The sequence below is a fragment of the Triticum aestivum genome, chromosome 4D (genome assembly GCF_018294505.1).
Source record: "Triticum aestivum cultivar Chinese Spring chromosome 4D, IWGSC CS RefSeq v2.1, whole genome shotgun sequence".
NCBI lineage: Eukaryota > Viridiplantae > Streptophyta > Magnoliopsida > Poales > Poaceae > Triticum > Triticum aestivum.
Window position 1 is genome coordinate 199,163,077 of NC_057805.1, and position 18,091 is coordinate 199,181,167.

Consider the following 18,091-nt stretch of genomic DNA (forward strand, 5'->3'; position numbering starts at 1 on the left):
TGGAATATCAGTTGAACAAGTAAATTACTAGCCCTTGTGCGCCCCTTGTTGATCCTTTGCATCTTACCCTTGATGAGTCTATTGAGATGATTCACAACATTAGAACTGTTAATCTTATTACTAGAGGTTTGCCTAGAAGTTTGTTTGGTTGCTTGCCTACTCTTGATTGTGCCTACACTATATGGAATTTTTTTGAGGATTGATTTCCAAACTATTCCTTGCTAAGTCTAGATGTGATTCTTCAAAAGTCTATTGCCTTATGTAAGATGAATTCCAATGATCCTAAGTTTGGTGATTGTTTATTTGAGCTTTGTGACCTTATGCATGCCAAACGAGATGTTGGAATCATTAGCAATATCATCTCCGAAGCCATTAGAATTCATAAAGGTGAACATTGTGATGATCATTTATCTAATGAATCACTCTCTCTAGGAATTGATCAATCACAAGACGATGTTGAACATGGGTACTATGATGAGGATGATTGTCGGTGCAACAAACCCAGGGTCTGTTGCCCAACTGTGCACAGGCACAGGATCAAGATTGAAGCACCAGCTTAAGTCAGGGATTGAAGAACCAAGAGATTTGAAGAACCAACATGTAGCTCAGAGGGACCAAGAGCAAACCTTTGGAGCAAGATATCGGCAAGAGAAGGGCCTCCCTTGCAGGGCAGGCGAGCCCGGCAAGGGGCGAGGCCATCAGCAGAAGCAAGCAACCAAGACTCCCCGACAGAGCCTGCCGGGGCTCGCGGGGGTTGAACCACCCCACCAACCACTCAAGCACGACTCACGCCGTCAATCAGTGTTGTGTCAAGCCGCAAGGTGATTAAGTGGCAGGCATTCCCCACATGGCAGCCATTTCCTACAAAAGAACCCCACAGATGACACCCTTCCTGCGACATGTCAAGGGAACAGGCACGGGGCTGCCAAGATAGCCCGATAGGCCTTGCCGGGCAACCAGTGATGTGGCGCATTTAATGCACCCAGTCAGCCTGCAGAGTTAGGTATGATAGCACTGTTTGCTATCATATCAGTGTATAATGACCACTTTGCCACTCTGTTGACCCCTTAATCTATAAAAGGAGGCCCATGGCACTCGTAGGAGGGGTTGGAAAGTTGATGAACCTAGGCCACCATACGCGCGTAGTCGCTACGGCCCCGAGGCAAACCCTGTCGGGCAAGTGTACTACACATCACCACACTCATTCCACCATCAATCCACCAAAGCAGGAGTAGGGTCTTATGCCTCACGACGTCCCGAACCTGGGTAAATTGCTTGTGTGCTCTCTGCCGTGCTGCCGTGCACTGATCTGCTCTTTGTGCAACGCGACGTCCCCCCGCCGAACCAACAAAGGACCACCCAGTCCCATAGGTGGCCGCGGATATCCCGCGACATCTTTGGCGCGCCACGTACGGGGCTCGCTTGTGCGAACCTGAAAGCGTGCGCAGCGCGTCATCGCCATCTTCATCTTCGACCACGCCATGGACCATGGCGCCTAAGAAGAAGAAGTCCGGCCCTTCGGCCCATCCGTCCACCTCGAAGGCTATGCCGCCAGCGGCCTCTAGTGCCTCGGAGGGTGCGGAGGCGAGCGAGGACGTGAACACTGCTGGGGGCGTGACTGGAGAAGGTGGCGCCATCACCGCTCCCCCCGCGAGCGACACGGGGGCTGGAGATGTCAGAGGAGAACAACGTCAGCAGCGTCTCGATGGTCACGCTCCACAAGGTATGGATGCGGGGGTCACTACGCTCGCACCCCCTCCTCCCACCGGCGGGCACAGCCACAGTAACTGCGCTCGGTCCATGGTGAGCCATCGTCCTATAGCCACCCCTGCTGCGGGGGCTGTCACGGCGCATGTGCCTCCTCCGGGACGAGCCGACCAGACTGCAGTGCTCAACGGAGCCACTGACCCTCGAGCATCATCGACGCGCGACTCCACTGCCCAAGTGGTCGTCCCACAGCTGCGTGGACGTGGCACTAACGCCGTCGCCACCACTGGCACCATCAGAAGCCAGGCAACGGTGCGGTCGACATCATCAACATCTATGCCAAGCGTAGCTATGGAGGCCATGGCACGAGCTCATCTACTATTGAGGTTTCCGCCAGCAGCCGAGTAGATGGATGAATGGCGTGCCACTATCCAGATCCTGCTCGGCTTCGCTGAGGCTGGGGGCTCGCGACGAGCTGGCCCGCCATGACCTCCCCAAGCGACAACAACCACCTGCACTGCTGGCCGAATGGAGGCGGCTGTCCCCACGGTGCAGTCCCCACCACGGCAGCCGACGCGGGCGCAGCAGAAACAAGACCCCGACGATGTCTCGATGGCCTCTTCTGACCCTGGAGCACGTCCATGCCAACGAAGAGCCCCAGAGGATAGGTGGCGGGGAGACGTGCGTGTCGTCATGGATCGGCGGCCCGACGACCTCCGCCAGACCAACGGGTGCGACGGCCTCAACGTCGACGAGCCTGCGCTCGGTGTTGGCGGGTGCCTGCCCTTCGACGTCGGCTGCCCTGCCGTTACACGTGAGCTGCGGCAAGTCCGTTTTCCATCCGTTCGCACGTTCAAGCCAGAGATACCTGAGAAGTACGATGGGAGGCCGAACCCGGCAGAGTTCCTGAGCATCTACACCATCGCTGTTCAGGCTCTCGGGGGAAGAGATGAGAAGGTGTTTGCCAACTAATTCCCTTTGGCCCTCAAGTCCAATGTGAGGTCTTGGCTGATGCACCTGCCAAAGAACTCCATTTCGTCATGGGTAGATCTGTGCCATGAGTTCATCGTTGCCTTCACCCGTGGCCACCAAGAGCCCGGCAGGCCCAGCGACCTGCAGCTTCTCCAGCAGAAGGAAGGAGAAACCCTCCGTAAGTATTTAAAGGGATTCAATAAAGTTCATAGAAATATTCCAAATATCCATCCGGCAGGCATTATAGCAGCCTTCTAGTCCAATGTGCGCAACCGTTGCATTCGTTCTAAGATGAATGTGTGGTTGCCCTAGACTGTGAAGGAGCTATACACACTGGTGGATAAGTGTGCTCGGATGGAGGAAGGAAGTTGCCTAGAGAGGAGGATTGCATCAATGTTGATTCAGAGGATGAGGATGAATCAACCAGTTAGGGAAAGGGCAAGAAGCACACTATGGATGGATCGGGCACACCTAGTACCGGCAAGAAGGCCAAGGTTGAGGCCCCCGACAAGGAAGCTACCGCGTGCGTTGCCTGCCAGAATGGCGCTACCACGAAAAAAGTTGGGAAAGGTGATGGGCCGTACTGCAAGATCCACCGGACCAAGGGCCGCGACCTTCAGGAGTGTTATCGGGTTGAGCAGCTCGTTAAGAAACAGAGGGCAGAGTATGATAAGCGTGATAAGGAGAAAGGTCAGAATGCTGCTGGCAGTAAGGGCCGAGGCGGTGAAGCAAATCGCCCCGGCAAAACCTTTCGAAACAAAGGAAAACCCGACAATGGCCAAGAGAAGGAAATCTGTGATGATGTGAGTGATGAAGGGAATGAAGAGGAAACCAATGAGCAGGAAATTCAGAAGGCCACCAACGCCCTATGCATTGATGGAGGTGCATCTTTGCACACCTCTCATCGCCAACTCAAGCGATGGGCACGAGAGGTCAATGTTGTGGAACCAACGCTAGAGGCCCGGTAGCTGCTCAAGTGGTCTCGCACGCCCATCATCTTTTATGAGGAGGATCATCCTGGCCGCACCACAGTGGTAGGGTGTTTGCCATTGTTGGTCTCCCCAACGATTTGCAACCTCAAGGTCACAAAGATGTTGGTGGACGGCGGGGCCTGGTTTAATCTGATTTCCCCGACAGTCATTAACAAGCTTCAGATAGGAGAAGAAGAGCTAGAGGTTACCGGCATGTTTCAAGGAGTCAATCTCAGCAGGAGCCATCCCAAGGGGAAGATTACGTTGCCGGTGACATTTGGGGGAGGACTAAACTATCGGACTGAGAAGATTGTGTTTGATGTGGTTGATCTCCCCCTGCCGTACAATGGGATTCTGGGATGCCAGGCCCAGGCTAAGTTCATGGCAGCATCTCACTATGCTTATAACACTTTGAAGATGCCTGGGCCACTGGGAGTCATCACTATCCCATCAGATGAGAAGGATGCAATTATCTGCATGGACAAGATGTACCGGGATACAGTCGCGGCAGAGGCTGCGGCAGCAGCAGCTCCCGCCAAGGAAAGAAGAAGGATTGTAGGGCCTCCGACAAGGAGTCCGGGAAGCGTGCCCCCTCCGAGTTCACGGCACCCGTTGACGACGTGCCGAAGTGTTCCAAAAACAAGAGATCAAAGGTTGTTGCACCCCAAGTGAAGACCCAGCAGGGCTGGTTAGCATTGATTGTACTTTCACTATTAGCGCCACCCTTGATGAAAAATAGGAAAGCGCGCTCGTTGCCTTCCTGCGGGCGAATAGCGGTGTGTTTGCCTGGCAACCATCTGATATCCCCGGTGTTCCCAGGGAGTTAATCGAGCACCACCTTGTTGTCTGCCCACATGCCTGACCCATCAAGCAGTCTGGAAGTAGGCCTTGGAGCGGCAGCAGTTCATTGCCAAGGAAATCAAGAAACTAGAGGCAGCTGGTTTGGTCAGAGGAGTACTGCACCCTACGTGGTTGGCAAACGCAGTGGTGGTCCGGAAGGCGAATGGGAAATGGAGGCTTTGCATTGATTGCACCCAATTCACGAGCCACGCCTTCATGCAATACATTCATGCCGTCAGATGCAAGATCTCATATGCTTCTGTGGCACACCCCTGGAGCAATGGACAAGCTGAGAGGCCGAACGCTGAAGTACTTCGTGGACTCAAGACAAGGACTTTCGATACGCTGCAGAAGCACGATAGGCGGTGGATCAAGGAGCTGCCGATAGTTCTCTAGTCCCTCAGAACGACACCTAACCGAGCTACCGGGCAGACTCCCTTCTTCCTGGTCTACGGGGCCGAAGCAGTTATTCCCATGGAACTCATTTATGGGTCCCCTCGAGTGCTTGCCTATGATGAAGTAGCGCAAGATCAGCACCGGCGTGACACCGCTGTGCTACTCGAGGAGAACCGTCTCCGGGCTGCTACGTGTGTTGCATGCTACCAGCAAGCCCTGCGTCGCTATCACAGCTGCAGGGTTCAAGCCCGGTGTTTTGATGAAGGTGACCTTGTCCTTAGGTGCGTTCAGTCCGCCAAGGGTACAAACAAGCTATCACCAAAGTGGGAAGGCCCTTACCAGGTGGTACGAGTCACTAGACCTGGCGCAGTCCGTTTGGAGACCGGGGATGGCACTCATTTGTAAAACTCATGGAATATTGAGCATCTCCATAAGTACTACCCGTAAGGCGCGAGGCTGCCGGGCACTGCCCGGTAGCCACCCTTTTGTATAGGCCTTGCCTCAGCTGCATGTAACCCCTTGTACAAAGCCGGGGCGATGACCCCATGCAAGAGAAAATAAAGAAGCGCTGTAGGGGGCCCCAAATAAGATTGCATGCGTGCACGAGGACACCCAGATCACTGCATAAGCATTTCATGAGCATTTGCATATGCATATAGATAGGATTGCGTCCTGTTTTTATTCTCACCTACATGGAGTTGCAGGTTCCTACCGTGAACTTGACTACGACAAAGGACGTGAAGATTGCCCGGCACAGCGATCCCCGGCAAAGCCAAACAGATAATTTTACGTCTTGTCCATTAGTGTTCTATAAAGCTATAACTTTGCATGAGAAAACCTCGCCTCTCTTTTGAAACTTAGGTGCTGCCATCTATGACTCGAATCTTGCTTCGGTCAGGATGGTGGCAGTAGCCTTTGATGAAAAGGAGCTAGTGGGGGGCTGGCCCGTCTGTCTGTTCCCCGGCAGATGTAGCTCTCCGGCAGACAAAGAGGGTGCCGGTAGGATGTGAAACCGGGAAAAACCCGTTTATTTACATTAAAGAGGCACTCCACCTCTACATGGACATATACATGCATGGGTTCCTGGCAAGGTTCATATTTTTCATTCATGCTAACACAAGTACAAGCATTACAAAACACAAAGATGGACTCGAGAGATTACATTATTTAAATTAAAATTTGGCGATTGCCTACAGGTTTAAGATTGAAAAAAGATAAGTGCTCCGTAAACTCCTCTCCTTGTCCCTCTTATCCCAGGTATTGCGGTGGGAAGAGAAGAGGACGGGTGCCGCGCCGGCACAACGCCACACCGATCCTTGTCGGAAACTGGCAAGCCCAACCCGACAGGGTTGGGAGTGGCGAGGCTACGAAGGAGGAAGCCGTGCGGAACACCTCGACAACCCCCTGGTCACCACCTCCAGGACCGGAAGGGGCGCTCCGGCATAGGCACCGGCAAAGGAAGACGCCGGGGCCCAGTCAATAGATCCTAGAATGAAACATGAGCGCCAGGGGTACAAACCTTTTCCTGGCAGCTGGAAGAAACGGTGATGATGGCACCGGGAAAAGGGGGGAAGAGCCAGGCAGATGGGCAACAGGTCACCAGTACGACACGAACACGTCGATGTAGTCATGCTCCTACTAGACGGACTGCCTCACGTCTTCTCCTTCTCCCCAGGCTTCGTCTCCATCAACACCTTTCTGGGAGGGGGCCAAGACGCCAGTCCGGTGCTATCCCCGGGAAGACGGCGAGTGACCAGAACGACCAGTGGGCTCGAGGCGCACGACTCCCCTCTTTGGCGGGCGGGAAGGCGCGCCTCTCGTCGACAACAACCCCAAGTCCTCCGGGGGGAGGGGGTGATGCTAGCATTACCAATGATCTCCAACCTCGCCACCCGGCCGAGCCTCAAAGAGACCAAGAGATTCACCGCGCCAAGGACCAGGCTCACCCCCCAAGCATCAGCACCGGCATGGGGCCACGATTGGCCCAAGCGGGAGCCCGGGGGCGGGCCCCAGGCTCTCCTCTTCAACATCACCAGCTGAAGCAGAGAACAAGAGTAGAAGGAGGAGAATGCAAAGATGGATGACTTCGCCCTCCTCCGCCCCTCCTTTTATAGGTCGGGCGGGGAAGGGCAGCTGCTCCATCAATGGGTGACCATCGCCCTCCTCCGCCAATTCAAGGCGGGCGGACCCACCTAAAGATGCTCTCCCTCGCCACGCGCCTCTGTTACCTACCCCGTGCGATGCATGCAGCATATGTGGATAAGGATAAGGGCGCGCTGTGGGAAGAGTAATTTGGCGGTTTCTACCCCGTGCGTTAAAGTCATTCATGGGCCATCATCTGCGGCCCCACCACTATTGGCTTTACACCATGCATGGGGAAATCGGAAATTGCCCCGAGATCAAGACTAATGAAGAAGCAATGTAAACCTCAAGGGGCCAACCCCTTCAGTGATTCTGCCTGTGCACCTATTAGGCCCTACCCCGGCGATGCTCAGCAGCGCGTTCGGGGCAGGCCCGGGAGGTTCTGTCGGTGCAACAAACCCTGGGTCTGTTGCCCAACTGTGCACAAGCACAGGATCAAGATTGAAGCACCAACTTAAGTCAGGGATTGAAGAACCAAGAGATTTGAAGAACCAATATGCAGCTTAGAGGGACCAAGATCAAACCAGTTTAGCAATATATCGGCAAGAGAAGGGCCTCCCTTGCTGGGCAGGCGAGCCTGGCAAGGGGCGAGGCCATCACCAGAAGAAAGCAACCAAGACTCCCCGACAGAGCCTGCAGGGGCTCGCAGGGGTTGAACCACCCCGCCAACCACTCAAACACAACTCACGTCATCAATCAATGCGGTGTCAAGCCGAAAGGTGATTAAGTTGCAGCCATTCGCCAGATGGCAGCCATTTCGTATAGAAGAAACCCATAGATGACACCCGTCCTGTGACATGTCAAGGGAACATGCACGGAGCTGGCAAGAGTGCCTGGCAGGCCTTGCCGGGAAACCAGTGATGTGACACTAAGTGGCGCATTTAATGCACCCTGTCAGCTCGCAGAGTTAGGTATGATAGCACTGTTTGCTTTGATATTAGTGGATAATGACTAGTTTACCACTATGGTGACCCCTTAATCTATAAAAGGAGGCCCATGGCACTCATAGGACGGGGTTGGAAAGTTGATGAACCAAGGCCACCATACATAGTTGCCACGGCTCCAAGGCAAACCCTGCCGGACAAGTGTACTACGCATCACCATACTCAGTCCACCAAAGAGCAGGAGTAGGGTCTTATGCCTCGCGGCAGCCCGAACCTGGGTAAATTGCTTGTGTGCTCTCTGCCATGCTGTCGTGCGCTGATCTGCTCTTTGTGCAACGTGACGTCCCCCCACCGAACAAACAAGGGACCACCCGGTCCCATAGGTGGCCCCCGATATCCCGCGACAATGATGATAGTGATTTTGATCTCGACGAGTCTATGAGACACTTTGGTCTTATGGCTAATCTTCGCGGCTACATGGCTAGAGGAAAGGAATGGGTTCTTGATAGTGGATGTACCGATCACATGACTGGAGACAAGGATATGTTTCGTGAGCTAGCTGAAAACGACGGCCCTCGAAAGTATGTCACTTTTGGTGATAACTCAAAGGGTAAGGTGGTTGGCCTTGGTAAGGTGGCCATCTCACATGATAGCTCCATACAAAATGTTATGCTCATTAAATCTCTTGTCTATAATTTACTTTCTGTATCTAGACTAGCTAATTTTGGCTTCAATGTTCTATTTATTGAAGTAGATTGTCAAGTGTTTCGAAGAGATATCACAATATGGTATTTACCGGTATACGTAGAGGTGATCTTTACATTGTTGATTTCACTAAAAAGGCTCAACCTAGAACTTGCTTAATTGCTAAATCTTCTAAAGGCTGGTTGTGGCATAGAAGGTTAGGCCATGTGGGCATGCGAAATCTTGATAAGCTTATTAAAGGTGATCATATCCTTGGAGTAAAAGATGTTATATTTGACAAGGATAGATTGTGCGGTGCTTGTCAAGCAGGAAAAAAAGTTGGAGGAAGCTACCCCGTGAAGAACATCATGACCACGAGATGACCGCTCGAGCTACTTCATAAGGATCTCTTTGGTCCAAACGCCTATAAAAGTCTCGGTGGAAACTCGTTTGGTTTAGTCATAGTCGATGATTTTTCAAGATTTACGTGGGTGTTCTTTCTTGATGATAAATCACAGGTCCAAATGATCTTCAAGAACTTCGCTAGGAAGGCCCAAAATCAATTTGAAGTGAAGATCAAGAAGGTTCGCCGCGACAACGAAACGGAGTTCAAGAACGCAAATGTGGATACCTTTCTTGACGAAGAAGGGATTTCACATGAGTTCTCGACTATGTACACGCCTCAACAAAATGGAGTTGTTGAGAGGAAGAACCAGACTCTTATTGAGATGGCGAGAACGATGCTTGATGAATACAAAACGACAAACACTTTTGGGCGAAAGCGGTTGAGATAGCTTGTCATGCAACAAATCGTTTGTATCTTCACAAGCTACTCGGCAAGACGGCATACGAGCTTCTCAACGGTAACAAACCCCAAGTTGGATACTGTTGGGGATATAACTATTGGGGTTAACCCGCCAAGGAGGGGCCAGGTTAAGCCCCTAGCGGTTCATCAAGACAAAGCCCATGAAGATGCTTAAGACGGTAGCTCATTACGTAGACTCATCGAGGGCCTGAAGCCCAAAGGCGACTTAAGGCCCAAACAAGTGTAAACCGCCGTATAGGTATGACTTGTATTATAAGGCATGTACAGTTAGTCACCGAGCCGGAAACGCTGTTTATGAGCCGGCCAGGATTCCGTGAGCCACCGGGCGTCAACCTGTGTATATAAAGGGACGACCCGGCAGCTACTTAGGGCAAGGGACAAGAGATCGAAAGCTAGGTCCAGTGTATTCGCTCCCTAGTAATCAAGACATCAGAAATACCACCTCAAACTGGATTAGGCCTTTACCTTCACTGCAAGGGGCCGAATCAGTATAAACTCCTTGTGTCCTTTGTCCCATTTAACCCCTTTAAGCTAACCCCGTTGTGATTGCTCCACGACTAAGTCCTTCTGCTAGGACATCCGCCGTGACAATTCCACGACAATTGGCGCCCACCGTGGGGCTCGCGCATAGTGGTTTCGAGTTCTTACAGGGAAGCTTTGAAGGGATCAAGGGATATGCTATGGGCTGGATGACCAAGAGTCGTCACGGCAAGCTCTAGATCGACGATGCAGGCTGGGGCCCCGAGGCCGGCTCAATCGAGTACGGGTACCGGGTCCCCTTCGGCGGGATCCACGTCTTCATCGGCAAGATCAACGAGCCGGGCCCTGAGACGGACATCTGCACCGACATCATCAATACGGCTCAGCGTGCACGACCCGCCCGGGTTCAACTCGCCGTGAAGCATGACTTCGTTGGATTCATCCATGGGGCGGAATTTGAGGAAGGATCTGTGTCTGGCGGTGAGATGGCCATCTATTCTGACGGTGAGTCGTCCACGGGCGAGACTACTTCATTGTATCAACTGCAAGATGACAGGCTTGGGGGCTGTTCCAATGGAGATAGTATTCCGGATCCCTATGAGCTGCCGAACCGGGTCACGATTTTCATAGCCGGTAGACAGCAAGGGCAGAATTCTACGACTGCAGCGGCAATGATTTCCGAGTCAGCAGCGGCGACGGCGGCCGGGGCAGGAGGCCCTGTGCGCCCGCCGGCTCAGGTCTTGTCCGACTTATTGGACACTTTGACAACATTGCTAGCAGCAGAGGTTAATCCGGCAAATCAAGCTCAGCATAACGCGGAAGTTGCAAAACTGCGAGATGATAGCTCAAGCCAAGGAAGATCTGGCGGCTGAGGACGCGAGGATGACTGCAGAGCGAGCTGCTTTGGATGCTCAGGCACAACAGATCCAGGCTGATTCCTTCCAGCTCTTGTTGGATCAGAACGCTTCAAAAAAAGTCATGAGGAGAAGGCACCAGAGTCGTCTGCCTCCGGTTTATGAGGCGAGGAACCTCATCAACACACCTGGCGCAGGGACCAGTGACCCGCCAGGGGTAAATCGGTGGTAGCTGCGCCTGTGACTGGAGCGCCGGCTCAACCAGACATGACGGATCTGTCTCGTCCGAATAATATCCCACCACAATATGTGTCGACGCCACCGGGTCATATTCTAACCCTTTGGATAATATGATCGCTGCGGCGACACAGTTGGCGGCTCTCCCAGTTGAAGGCGAGTCTCCAGCTGCGGCTGAAACGCGGAGGGCTAGAGAGCTTCTTCAGATAGCATTGGTGCACCATGAGGCTTATTCTTATAGTCGTGAAAGGATTCACTCAACTCCTCCCCAAGCCGGAGTTATAGCAGACACATTGACTCACCGACCGTTTCAAGCAGTGACAGGCACCATAACCAGCCTCGTGGGCATGACCCGGCACGTGATGGTGCTCAGGATTAGGTGGACCAAGGCAGAGCCCGTCGAGAGGCTGAGCTGGCGGCTTAGCGAGCGGCTCAACAGCATCCTCCGGTTTATCCGACAACTTCGGTGGAGATAGGTGTGACCTCCAGAACCTTGGGAGTGCCATGTTTAGTGCCGGCTCTACGTAACGTACGTTTGCCCAAGGTTTTCAAGGGTCCTCGTAAGGTGCCCAACTACACAGCTGACTTACCCTTGGAGCGTGGGTTGAGAGTTATGAGATGGCGATGGATCTGTTGGATGTGGACGATGCTGCATGTGCTAAGTACTTCACCATGATGTTGGAAGGAACGACCCATACTTGGTTGAAAGGGCTGCCAGCCAACTCCATTGGGTCATGGGCCAAGTTAAAAGCCCGGTTTATCCAGAATTTTAAAGATACGTGCAAGCAGCCCATGTCAATTGTGGATTTGGACGCATGTGTCCAAGAAGAGGGCGAGTCAACAACCCATTGGGTGCGCCGGGTCTCGGCTATCCTGCACTCATCGGATCAAATCAACGCCGGCTCAGCAGTCTTAATGTTAGAGAAGAATTGTCGTTTTATGCCCCTTAAGCAGAAACTTGGGCGGCTTAAGCGCCACTGCAACGATATGGGGGAGCTCATGGGGGCCCTTGTCAAATATGCCGACTCTGATAGTACCAAGGACCCCGAGTCTGATGAGGAAAGGCCGGGTAAGGGAAAAAGGAGTAGCGGTGTGAAAGGGCAGCAAGGTGGGAATGGTAAATGCAGAGCTGAGGGGAGTTTGGACTTCGTGGCCAACACTGGCGCGCGGAATTATAAGAAGCGGAGCAAAGGAGGGCCGGCTCAGGCTGAAGGGTCAAACATCAACCTCGAAGCATTGATGAATCAGTCGTGTCCGAAGCACGGATCTCGTGAGAAGCCGTCCAAGCATCTATGGAAGGATTGCAATATCATGAAAGAATTCAGGAAATCCCATCTTTTCCAGAACAATAATGTGCCGAATGGCGGCTCAGGTTCTGTCTCTCATGGTCCGGGTTACGGTGGCGGCGGTCCTAATTCCGGTTTTCAGGGTCACCCAAGCAGTCAAGGTAATCAGGGTGGTTATCATCAACTGTCTGGTCAGGGGAATCAGCAACAGCAGTCTGGGTATCAAAGTAATCCAAAGCAGTTGAATAGTGGGCAATTCCATGTCTGCACCACGAGTTTATGCAAGCGGGACCAGAAGCTTCGTAAAAGAGCCGTGAACACCGTTGAGCCGGCAGTTCCCCGTTACTTGCGATGGTCTGAGCAGCCCATTGTGTGGAGTCGTGAGGATTACTAGCCCCAGGTTGATAATCCGGGTCAATTGTCTTTGGTGGTGGCGCCTCAGATTGGAGGATACAAATTAACCAAGGTGCTCATGGATGGAGGCATCATCATCAATATCCTTTACTATGAAACTTTCCGTCGCATGGGATTAACTGACAAAAATCTTAAGCCGTCGAATACTGTTTTTCACGGTGTGATGCCTGGTAAGTCGGCATATCCGGTTGGTAAAATATCTTTGGAGGTTGCTTTTGGAGATGATTATGATTCTAGATCTGAGACATTGACCTTTGAAGTGGTTAAAATCAAGAGCCCTTATCAGGCTCTGTTTGGGCGGCCGGCTTATGCTAAGTTCATGGCAAGGCCTTGTTATGATTATTTGCATCTGAAGATGCTGGGTCACAAGGGCACTATAATAGTACATGGGAGTCGTATGGTAGCCTTGGAGTGTGAAGAAGGTGATACTGCTTATGATGAGTCTTTTTGTGTGATAGAGGAGTTGATGTTTTACAAGGATAATGTTGACCCGGCAGATCTGACATCTTTAAAGAAGCCAACCACAGAGCATGACCCTTTGTTGAAGTTTAAGTCGGCAGATGACACCAAGCTAGTTGATTTTGTTCCTGGCGACTCATCCAAGCAGTTCAGTATGAGTGCTAATTTGGATTCGAAATAGGAAAGCGTGCTAATCGAGTTCATCCGTGAGAACCGGGACATCTTTGCATGGAAGCCATCTGACATGCCAGGTGTACCGAGGGAACTCGCTGAGTACACTCTTAATATTGATCCAAAGTTTAAACTGGTCAAGCAATTTCTCCGTCGTTTCAATGAAGAGAGGCGTAAGGCCATTGGTGAAGAACTGGCCTGGCTCTTGGCGGCTGGGTTTATTGTTGAATTTTTCATCCTGAGTGGTTGGCTAACCCGGTGTTGGTGCTTAAGAAGAATGGAACTTGGCGTATGTGTGTGGACTACACGGACTTAAACAAAGCCTGTCCGACTGATCCTTTTGCTCTCCCTCGTATTGATCAAATTATTGATGCTACGGTAGGTTGTGAGCGTCTGAGCTTTTTGGATGCTTATTCTGGTTATCATCAGATCAAGATGGCAGTTAAGGACCAGGAGAAGACAACTTTCATCACTCCATTTGGAGGCTTCTGTTATGTGTCTATGCCTTTTGGGCTCAAGAGCACCCAGGCGACTTAGCAGCGGTGTGTGCAAAATTGCCTTCATAATCAGATTGGGCGTAATGTTCATGCTTATGTGGATGACAATGTGGTGAAGTCCAGGAAAAAGGAGACCCTGATTGATGATTTGAAGGAGACGTTTGACAATCTACGGGTTTATAAGATGATGCTTAATCCGGCCAAGTGTGTTTTTGTTGTGCCAGCACACAAGCTTTTGGGTTTTCTGGTTTTGGAGCAAGGTATAGAAGCTAACCCGGGGAAGATAAAGGGTATCACCTCTCTGGCTAAACCGGCGAGTATCAATGATGTCCAGGGTCTGGCGGGTCGTATTGCGGCTTTAAGCCGGTTCATAAGCCGATTGGGTGAGAAGGCTATTCCTCTTTACCAGATGATGAAGAAGACAAATCACTTTTTTTGGAGTGATGCTGCTAATCAAGTGTTGAAGGACTTGAAGAAACAGTTGGCTAAGCCGCCCGTTCTTGCTGCTCCCATTGGCAAGGATCCTTTGCTGTTGTATGTGGATGTCAATACCCGAGCTGTTAGTGTAGCCATTGTGGTGGAAAGGAAGGAAGTAGGCAAAGAATACCCAGTGAAACGGCAAGTTTACTACATCACTGAGGTCCTTATTGAGTCCAAACAGAGGTATCCGCATTGGCAGAAGCTTGTATATGGGGTTTTTATGGCTAGCCGGAAGCTTAAGCAGTTTTTCTGGGTCATCCTATCACTGTGGTTATTTCTGCCCCTTTAGGGGATATGATTCAAAACCGAGAAGCCACGGGTCGGGTAGCCAAATGGGCCATTGAGCTTGGACCTCACAGTTTAAAGTATGTGCCCCGTACAGCCATCAAGTCTCAAGCACTTGTGGATTTTATCAATGATTGGACAAAAGTTGCAGATGCTTGAGGAGAAGCCGGATAACACATATTGCACTATTCACTTTGATGGGTCCAGGCAGTTGGAAGGCTCGGGGGCTGGAGTTGTATTGACTTTCCCACGAGGTGATAAATTTTCTTATGTTCTCCAGTTGATGTTCCATTGTACTAACAATGCAGCTAAGTATGAGGCCCTGCTCCACGGTCTTCGGATGGCTAAGGAGATGAACTTAAGCTGGGTAAGGTGCTTCGGCGACTCAGATCTGGTAGCTCAATAAGTTTCTGGCACTTGGGATTCTAAGGATCCGCTCATGGTGGCTTATCGATGAGAGGTTGATGCTATTGCTGGACGGTTCCGTATTTGGCTTACATGACCCGGGGCGAGTTACCTGAGGATGAAACTTTGGCCAGGCAGATAACCCGGTGGTCTAAGTCAATGACTATTGTCAATGGAGAGTTGCATCATCGCAGTGTCACAGGGGTGTTTCAACGTTGTGTTTCTCCTCAAGAAGGCTGTGAGATTCTGCGAGATATTCATGGAGGAGACTGTGATCATCACGCCGGTTCAAAGTCTCTCGTAGCCAAAGCCTGCCGTCACGGATTTTATTAGCTGACGGCTCACGCTGATGCTGAGGATCTCGTTAGTAAATGTGATGGTTGTCGGAAGTTTTCACGGCGAGCTCATGTGACAGCTCAAGAGCCGAGGATGATTCCAATTGCTTGGCCGTTTGCGACCTGGGGGCTTGATATGGTTGGGGCCTTCAAAAGGTCCAAGGATAAGAAGACCCACCTTTTGGTGGCGGTTGATAAGTTTACAAAGTGGGTTGAAGCAGAACCGGTTAGTAAGTGTGATGCGGCGTCAGCGGTTCAGTTCATCAAAAAGGTGATTTTCCGTTTTGGTTTACCCCATAGCATCATCACTGATAATGGCACTAATTTATCCAAGGGTGTTATGAAAGAATTTTGTCAGCGTGAGCATATCCTGCTTGATGTATCATTAGTGGCTCATCCCCAATGTAATGGTCAAGCTGAGAGAGCCAATCAAGAGATCTTGAGAGGCATCAAACCCCGACTTATGGTTCCTTTGCAGAGGATGCTGGGTTGTTGGGTGGAGGAGTTACCCTTAGTGTTATGGAGTATCATTACTACCACAACAGATCTACGGGTTACACGCCTTTCTTCATGGTTTATGGAGCGGAGGCAGTTCTCCCTAGTGACATCCGTCACGACTCGCCCCGTGTGGCGGCTTAAGTTGAAGCTGACAATGAAAAGGCACGTCAAGATGCACTTGACCTGTTAGATGAGGAGTGTGACCTTGCGGCGGCTCGTTCAGTGATTTATCTACAAGATCTGCGCCGTTACACAGCCGCCGGGTGAAAACCAAAACCTGTCAAGAAGGTGACTTGGTGCTCCGGCTTATCCAGGATCAGACTGATATGCATAAATTATCCCCACCTTGGGAAGGGCCTTTTGTGGTCAGCAAGAACCTGCATAATGGGTCATATTATCTTATTGACATTGAGACCACAAGGACTCACGCAAATCGGAGGAGGAGACCCGGCGGCCATGGAATATTGCTCATCTTCGGCCTTACTACACTTGAGTCACCGGCTCTCGTGATGTACATATTTATATCAGTGTATATATGTTGAGAAATATAATAAATGAGCACCCTTGATAATTCAGGGCCTCTGTTGTCTTCAAATCTCAGAATCTGAGTCGTTATTGTCATGACATATGATTAACTTCCGCGGCTTGACGCCCGGTTTACTGGGACCAAAAAGAGTTTTGTTGCACAGCACAACTCAAACATAGGTACCCGGCGATCACAGCTCATGAATATGTCACTTGGGTGCTTCCTGTTCAAACATAGGTGTATTCACCAAAGAGGACGTAACCCTTTCGGGTCATCCCGCCTATAGGTTAGCTGCTTCTCCATCACATAATCCTGATTGACCGACCGAACTCTTAAAAGTCAATCTTTTAAACAAGACCCTGAACTCGTTAAGGTTAAAACGCTGAATTGTCATGTGAGGGCATGACTTACATATAGCGAGGATGAACCCAGGCTACTAAGTTGCCTTCATTGACACTTGGTTAAATCTGCCTGTCTGCTTGATGCTACTCCGACCTCGTGTACTCGATAAGTCAAATCTAAACTTATCCAGGTTAAAACATCAATTGGGTCATGTGATAGCCAGCTTACAGAAAGCGAGGATACTCCAGTGGCTATCATGCTAGTTTCATTGAAGTTTTATGTTTAAAGGTTTGGTTTTGGCAATTTATGACAACCTCGTTATTTATACATTTTTTCTTTTTTCTCTTGGATTTATATTACGCCTTTTTTCTAGTCGTATGGTTTTCACAAATCAAGATGAACAGCCCTGTCTATCTCATATTTGAGCATCTTTGGGTTTTTTATAAACCGCCATGATGGCCGACTATAAGTCGCCAGTATATGATGCTTGGAAGCACTATGCTCTAAGTTTGGGATATTACCCCTTGCTGCGTATGGCGTATTAAGCCGGCGATATGATATTTTTATTAAAGGTCATGATTAAACCGGCCCTGGTTATGGACTATCTTTAGCCGCCAGTGGTTTTTTATAAGGTATTATGACCCGTCCTACGGTAAACCGCTAGGATCCTTGTCATGTGTCTGTGTGCAGGTACAATAAATAATCTGGTGCACGTAGTCAATGAAATCATAAACATAAGTGGCAGATCTTCAACTTGACAGATCAATGGTATCATACAAAACAAAACATGCATGATGGCCAGGCAGATCAAGAGTTTAACTAAGCCTATTACAAAGGCATCTGATGCCCCACAGGAATAATTGTCTTAGCAGTTTTACAGAAAGAAGATGCTAAACCGACCCACGGCTTATGACTCTTGACCTTGCTGAGTTGAAGGTTGCGGCTCGTCCAGCACCAGTTCATCTGCCTCCTCTTCACCCAATGGCTGGAAGTCAGTGGTCGACTAGTCGATCCCAGTTAAAGCTCTGAATACAGCTTCATCACTTATAAGTGTGGATGGGTCAACATCAGGGGCATAAGTGTGCTTTACGGATCAGAGGAGTCAGGTCCGGAGCATGATGAGTCGGCGTCTTCACCTTCTTATTGTTGGCATCATAAACTGGTTGGTAATGTGTAAGATGAGTGTCTTCAGCCAGTTTGCTAGCCAAAGAACGCATCTCCCTTGTAAGGGTGACGAAGTCATCTGCAGTGAAGGGTGACCCATCTTCTTTTAGGCTTGGACAGCTATTTGCCAAGTCTGTCAGTTCAAGATCAACTAGCCACGCTTTGGCCCGGGTTAGTGCGGTAAGGGCACCGGCTCTTGCAGCTGATTTCTTCAACTCTTCGATCCGTGCAGGCAG